The following is an 8,470-nucleotide window of genomic DNA, read 5'->3' as shown; positions in this document are numbered from 1 at the left end:
TGGAAATCATATCAAGCATCTTTACCAACCACAATTCTATGAGATTAGAAATGAATTACAGGGGAAAAAACGTAAAAAACACAAACACATGGAGGCTAAACACTACGTTACTAAATAACCAAGAGATCACTGAAGAAATCAAAGAGGAAATCAAAAAATACCTAGAGACAAATGACAATGAAAACACAACGACCCAAAGCCTATGGGATGCAGCAAAAGCAGTTCTAAGTCGGAAGTTTATAGCTATACAAGCCTACCTCAAGAAACAAGAAAAATCTCAAATAAACAATCTAACCTTACACCTGAAGGAACCAGAGAAAGAAGAACAAACAAAACCCAAAATTAGCAGAAGGAAAGAAATCATAAAGATCAGAGCAGAAATAAATGAAATAGAAAGAAAGAAAACAATAGCAAAGATCAATAAAAGTAAAAGCTGGTTCTTTGAGAAGATAAACAAAATTGATAAACCATTAGCCAGACTCATCAAGAAAAAGACGGAGAGGACTCAAATCAATAAAGTTAGAAATGAAAAAGGAGAAGTTACAACAGAGACAGCAGAAATACAAGGCATGCTAAGAGACTACTACAAGCAACTCTATGCCAATAAATTGGACAACCTGGAAGAAATGGACAAATTCTTAGAAAGGTATAACCTTCCAAGACTGAACCAGGAAGAAGTAGAAAATATGAACAGATCAATCGAAGTAATGAAATTGAAACTCTGATTAAAATTTTTCCAACAAACAAAAGTCCAGGACCAGATGGCTTCACAGTTGAATTCTACCAAACATTTAGAGAAGAGCTAACACCCATACTTCTCAAACTGTTCCAAAAATTTGCAGAGGAAGGAACACTCCCAAACTCATTCTATGAGGCCACCATCACCCTGGTACCAAAACCAGACAAAGATACTACAAAAGAAGAGAATTACAGACCAATATCACTGATGAATATAGATGCCAAAATCCTCAACAAAATACTAGCAAACAAAATCCAACAACACATTAAAAGGATCATACACCATGATCAAGTGCGATTTATCCCAGGGATGCGAGGATTCTTCAGTATACGCAAATCAATCCATGTGATACACCATATTAACAAATTGAAGAAGAAAAACCATATGATCATCTCAATAGATGCAGAAGAAGCTTTTGACAAAATTCAACACTCATTTATGATAAAAACTCTCCAGAAAGTGGGCATAGAGGGAACGTACCTCAACATAATAAAGGCCATCTATGACAAACCCACAGTAAACATCATTCTCAATGGTGAAAAACTGAAAGCATTTCCTCTAAGATCAGGAACAAGGCAAGGATGTCCACTCTTACCACTATTATTCAACATGGTTCTGGAACTCCTAGCCACGGCAATCAGAGAAGAAAAAGAAATAAAAGGAATCCAAATTGGAAAACAAGAAGTAAAACTGTCACTGTTTGCAGATGACATGATACTCTACATAGAGAATTCTAAAAATGCCACCAGAAAACGACTAGAGCTAATCAATGAATTTGGTAAAGTTGCAGGATACAAAATTAAAGCACAGAAATCTCTTGCATTCATATACACTAATGATGAAAAATCTGAAAGAGAAATTAAGGAAACACTCCCATTTACCACTGCAACGAAAAGAATAAAATACCTAGGAATAAACTTACCTAGGGAGACGAAAGACCTGTATGCAGAAAACTATAAGACACTGATGAAAGAAATTAAAGATGATACCAACAGTTGGAGAGATATACCATGTTCTTGGATTGGAAGAATCAACATTGTGAAAATGACTATATACCCAAAGCAATCTACAGATTCATTGCAATCCCTATCAAATTACCAATGGCATTTTTTATGGAACTAGAAAAAAGATCTTAAAATTTATATGGAGACACAAAAGACCCCGAATAACCAAAGCAATCTTGAGAAAGAAAAACGGAGCTAGAGGAATCAGACTCCCTGACTTCAGACTATACTACAATGCTACAGTAATCAAGACAATATGGTACTGGCACAAAAACAAAAACATAGATCAATGCCACAAGATAGAAAGCCCAGAGATAAACCCACACACCTATGGTCAACTAATCAATGACAAAGGAGGCAAGGATATACAATGGAGAAACGACAGTCTCTTCAATAAGTGGTGCTGGGAAAACTGGACAGCTACATGTAAAAAAATGAAATTAGAACACTCCCTAACACCATACACAAAAATAAACTCAAAATGGATTTGAGACCTAAATTTAAGAGTGGACACTATAAAACTCTTAGAGAAAAACATAAGAAGAACACCTTTTGACATAAATCACAGCAAGATCTTTTTTGATCCACCTCCTAGAGTAATGGAAATAAAAACAAAAATAAACCAATGGGACCTAATGAAACTTAAAAGCTTTTGTGCAGCAAAGGAAACCATAAACAAGATGAAAAGACAACCTTCAGAATGGGAGAAAATATTTGCAAATGAATCAATGGACAAAGGATTAATCTCCAAAATATATAAACAGCTCATGCACCTCAATACTAAAGAAACAAACAACCCAATCCAAAAATGGGCAGAAGACCTAAATAGACATTTATCCAAAGAAGACATACAGATGGCCAAGAAGCACATGAAAAGCTGCTCAATGTCACTAATTATTAGAGAAATGCAAATCAAAACTACAATGAGGTATCACCTCACACCAGTTAGAATGGGCATCGTCAGAAAATCTACAAACAACAAATACTGGAGAGGGTGTGAAGAAAAGGGAACCCTCTTGCACTGTTGGTGGGAATGTAAATTGATACAGCCACTATGGAGAACAGTATGGAAGTTCCTTAAAAAACTAAAAATAGAATTACCATATGATCCAGCAATCCCACTACTGGGAATATACCCTGAGAAAACCATAATTTAAAAAGACACATGCACCTCAATGTTCATTGCAGCACTATTTACACTAGCCAGGTCATGGAAGCAACCTAAATGCCCATCGACAGACGAATGGATAAAGAAGTTGTGGTACATATATACAATGGAATATTATTCAGCCATAAAAAGGAATGAATTTGAGTCATTTGTTGAGACGTGGATGGATCTAGAGACTGTCATACAGAGTGAAGTAAGTCAGAAAAAGCAAAACAAATATCGTATATTAACGCATGTATGCAGAACCTAGAAATATGGTACAGATGAACCGGTTTGCAGGGCAGAAGTTGAAACACAGATGTAGAGAACAAACGTATGGACATCAAAGGGGGAAAAACCGCGGGGAGGTGGGGATGATGGTGTGCTGAATTGGGCGATTGGGATTCCCATGTATACACTGATGTGTATAAAATTGATGACTAATAAGAACCTGCTGTATAAAAATAAATAAAATAATATATTTTTTTTAAAAAAAAGAAGGACAGCAGGGAATGGTGGCTGCCAGGGATGGGGGTAGGGGGTGGGGAGTTGATTGGGTAGAGAGATTCAATTAGGAAGGATGAATAATGTTCTGGAGATGAGTGGTGGTGATGGTTGCACATCAGTGCAAATGTACTTAATGTCACTAAACTGTGTACTTAAAAATGGTTAAAATAGTATATCTTATGTTATGCATATTTTACCACAATTTAAAAAAAACCTGTAGCTATCACACTCCCCCCCCAACAATATTCATTGTTGTAGTTCAATATCAGATGTTAGAATGGGGAAATAATCAAATATGAAATCATACATCAAATTCCTGTTCATCCAACAAAGGTTAAATCTGAATGGAAGAGTTCAGTTAATAAATTTGATTTCTTTTATTTCTCATTATAAAAACTAGACTTGTTTTTTATGGATAATTTGAAAACAAAAGGATAAATAAGAAAATTAAAATCACTTATAACCCCATGATCTAGGGATTATTCAATATTTTGGTATATTTCCTTCCAATCTTTTTTTAAGATGAGGTATATCAGTGCCTTCTGAAGCCTGGATGCTGTGTAAGCAATGAATATGTAACACCGTGTCTCCCAGATTATGTTAGGTTCTGGGGTTCAAGGGAGGAAAAGACATGTACAATCTCTACCCTCAAGGACTCCTAGTCTGTTGGGAGACATTCGATAAAACAAGCACTGACAAGGAACTGGGATAAGTGTTTTCTAACAGAAAGAAGATAATTATATGGATTTGTCTGCACATAGCAGGAAATAACCTAATTTCAGAGGGACAGATAAAGCCCCCTAGAGAAAGATAAGTGTAATCTGAGAGCTGAAGGTAAGCAGGAATTGGCCAGATGAAGATGGAGGGAACCATCCCTGACAGAGGATGTATGAGGTTGTTTACAACAGCATGTATGAGGTTGTGGAAATCAGAGACAGCATGGGGAATGTGATGAACAGAAAGAGGTTCAGATTGGCTGGAACATACAATGTGGGATGCTGATTCAAGATACTGCCTGAAACATTGTGAGCTTACTGAATATTTATTGAGTTGAATAGTCTTTATGCTCCTGACTGGAAGAACACTCCCTCAATCCTTGTGTCAGTACGGAGGAGATATCTGTGAAGTCACTAATTTATAACTTGTGTGTACCAAGTGTTAGACAACCTCTTGTACTGAGCTGCAAGTTGTTGCAGGAATAGAACTTTGACTTGCTTTCCTTTGTTATCACACAACAAGTAATACAGTTATCATCCACCACATGACATGCCAGCATTTGCAGGACTCAGTCATTTCCAGAGAAGCTTTGGGATTATTGGAATATCTGACATGGACTGAAGTGTTATTTAATTAATTTATTTACTTGCATCAATTTTAACAGCTTTATTGGAATATAATTCACATATCACACAAAGTACTCCTTTAATGTGAACAAGTCAGTGATATCTAGTATGTTCACAAAATTGTGCAACCCTCACCACAACTTAAGAACATTTAAGAACACTTTAATCACCCCAACGAGAAACCCTAACCCTAGGCATCTACCAATGTACTTTCTCTCTGTCTGCCTGTTCTGAGCATTTCACATAAATGGAATCATACAATATATTGTTCTTTGCGACTGGCTTCTTGTGATTTAACAAAATGTTTTTAAGACTCATCCATGATGTACTTCATTTCTTATTATTTTTGAGTAACATTCCATTGTAAAAATGTACCATATTTATTTATCCAATTGTCAGTTCGTGGATATTTCTATTGTTTGTACTTTTTGGCAATTATGAATAATGCTACTATGAACATCATATACAAGTTTTTTTGAGTATACATAAGTTTTTATTTCTTTGTGGTATATACCTAGGAGAGGAATTGCTGGGTCATATGGTAACTCTATATTTAACTTTTGAGGACCTGCCATATTGTTTCCCAAGCAGCTGTACAATTTTACACTCCAACCAGCACTGTATGAGGCTTCCAATTTCTCCACACTTGCTATTAGCTGTCTGTTTTATTGTTGCTATCCCAGTGCGTGTGAAGTGGTATCTCATTGTGACTTTGATTTTTGTTTTCCTGAAGCTAGTGATGTTGAGCACCTTCTCATGTGCTCATGGGTTATTTGTATATCTTCTGTGGAGAAATTTCTATTCAAATCCTTTGCCCATTTTTTAATTGTGTGGTTTGTCTTTTGTATTGAGTTGTAAGATTTCTTTGTATATTCTGGATACAAGTCCCTTATAACGTATATGATTTGCAAACATCTTCTCCCATACTATGGGTTGTCTTTTCACTTTCTTGATAGTGTCCTTTAAAGGATAAAAGTTTTAATTTTGATGATTCCAAATTACCTATTTTTGTTTCTTCTCTTGCTCGTGCTTTTTGTATCATACCTAGGAAATCATTGCCTAATCCAAGATTATTAACATTTACATCTATGTTTTCTTCTGAGTGTTTTATAGTTTTAGCTCTTACATTTAGGTTTTTGAGCAATTTTTAGTTAATTGTTGTATACATGGGAGGTATAGGTCTAAATTCATTCTTTTGCATGTGAACATCCAGTTATCCCAAGACCATTTGTTGAAACATTATTCTTTGCCATTGAATGGCCTTGGCACCACTGACAATAATCAATTGACCACAGAGATATGGGTTTGTTTCTGGACTCTCCATTCTATTCCATTATCTGTCTATATACCATCCTTATGTCAGTACAATACTGTCTTGATTATAGTAGCTTTGTAGTGGGATTTGAAATTGGGAAGTGTAAGTATTTGAACTTTGTTCTTTTTCACGACTGTTTCGTCCATTCTGGGACGCTTTTATTTGTTATTGTTAGAATTCTAGGATCAGATTGTTAATTTCTGGGGGGAAAGAGCAGTTCAAATTTTGATAGGGATTTTGTTGAATCAGTAGGTCACTAGGGGAGTATTGCCATCTTAACACTAAGTCTTCCAATCCGTGAATGTGAGGTGCCTTTCCACTTATTTAGATCTTCTTTAATTTCACTCAACAAAGTTTTGTGTAGTTTTCAGTGTACAAGTCTTGTATGCCATTTGTTAAATTTATTCCTAAGTATATTATCCTTTTGATGCTATTGTAAATGGAACTGTTTTCTTAATTTCATTTTTGAATTATTCATTGTAAGTATGTAGAAATACAATTGATTTTTGTATATGATCTTGTATTGTAACCTTGTTGAGCCCCTGTATTAGGTCTAATAGTTTTGTGCGGGGGGTGGTGTTCTTTATGATTTTCTACACACAGGATTATGTCATCTGCAAATAGAAAAGTTTTACTTCTTTTCCAATGTAGATTCATTTTATTTCTTTCCCTTGCCTAATAGTCCTGTCCAGAACCTCCAGAAAAAATGTAGAATAGAAGTGGTGAGAGATGACATCCTTGCATTGTTCCTGATTTTAGGGGGAAGCATTTCTGTCTTTCACCATTAAGTACAGTGTTAGCTGTGGCTTTTTTGTAGATGTCTTATATCAGGTTAAAGATGTTTCTTTCTATTTCTAGTTTGAGTGTTTTTATCATGAAGGGATGCTGAATTTTGCCCAATGCTTTTTATGCAGCTATTGAGATGATAATGTGGTTTTTGTCCTTTACTCTATTGATGTGGTATATTTAACTTGAGTATTAATATTAAATCAATGTTGCATTTCTGGAATAAAACCCACTTGCTCATGCTGTATAATTTTGTTTGCTAGTATTTTATTAAGGATTTTTGTGTCTATATTCATAAAAATATTGGTCTATGGTTTTCTTTTCTTGTGTTGTCTTCGTCTGGTTTGGTATCAGGGTAACAATGGCCTCATAAAATTAGGCAAAGTAATTAAATTCCTTAATAGATATAGTGTTATTCATTTTTATTTCTTTTTGAGTGGCCTTTGCTACTCAGCATTTTTCAAGGAATGTTCTCATTTTATTTAAGTATCAAACTTTTTTAGATAACGTTTTTTCTGCTGTCCTTTTTTAAACAGCTTTATCGAGGTATAATTGATATACAACAAATTGTTTATATTTAATGTACACAATTTGATGAGTTTGGACATATGCAAACACTGATAATACCATCACCACTATCAAGGTAACAGACATATTCAACACCTCCTAAAATTTCCTTGTGTCCCTTTATTTTTGTTTTTTGTTAGGTTGTGTGTGTGTAGTGAGACCACTTAACGTTAGATATAATCTCAACAAATTTTGAATATTTTTAAAATCTTCCCTTTTTGTGCATTTAATATCTGAAAGCTCTGTATTGATGTCCCCTATGGCAGTGGTCCCCAACTTTTTGGCACCAGGGACTGGTTTTGTGGAAGACAATTTTTCCACGGATGAGGGGGAGGGGGGAAGGATGGTTCAGGCAGTAATGCAAGTGATAGATCAGGCAGTAATGCGAGTGATGGTTCAGGCGGTAACAAGAGTAATGGGGAGCGATGGGGAGCGGCAGATGAAGCTTTGTTCGCTCGCTCGCCTGCTCACCTCCTGCTGTTCGGTACACTTCTGTGGCCCAGAGGTTGGGGACCCCTGCCCTATGGCATTACTGAAATTGGTAATTTGTGTCACTCCTTCTTTTACTCTCTTTTTTTAATCACTCTGGCTAAAGATTTCTTATTTTATTAATCTATTCAAAGTATCAACCATTGGTTTCATTTATTTCTTTGGTACTGACTTTCTGGATTCTATTTAATTGATTCCTGCTCATATGTTTGCTATCCTTTTCTTCTGCTGGTTTTGGGTTAAATTTGATTTTATTTTTCTAGTTTCTTAAGGAAGATTATTGATCTTTGAATGATCATTGGCCTTTTACCTCTTCTAATACAAACATTTAATGCTATAAATTTCCCCCATGAAGCTTTGGCATCACCTCATAAATTTTGATATGGTGTATTTTCTATTTCTCCTTTGATCCTTGTATTAATTTGAAGTGTTGTTTAATTTACAAATAACTTGTGATTTTCCAGCTATCTTTCCACAGCTACTTCCTATTTTAATAGAAACAACTTTACCCTTTTCAGGCGTGCTTTCAAGCACTGTTAGATGGGACAAGAGCAGTCACTAATTTAGGGCTAA

The sequence above is a fragment of the Pseudorca crassidens genome, chromosome X (assembly GCF_039906515.1).
Source record: "Pseudorca crassidens isolate mPseCra1 chromosome X, mPseCra1.hap1, whole genome shotgun sequence".
Taxonomy (NCBI): domain Eukaryota; kingdom Metazoa; phylum Chordata; class Mammalia; order Artiodactyla; family Delphinidae; genus Pseudorca; species Pseudorca crassidens.
The sequence above is the reverse complement of the archived record's forward strand: the minus strand, read 5'-3'. Positions refer to the sequence as shown.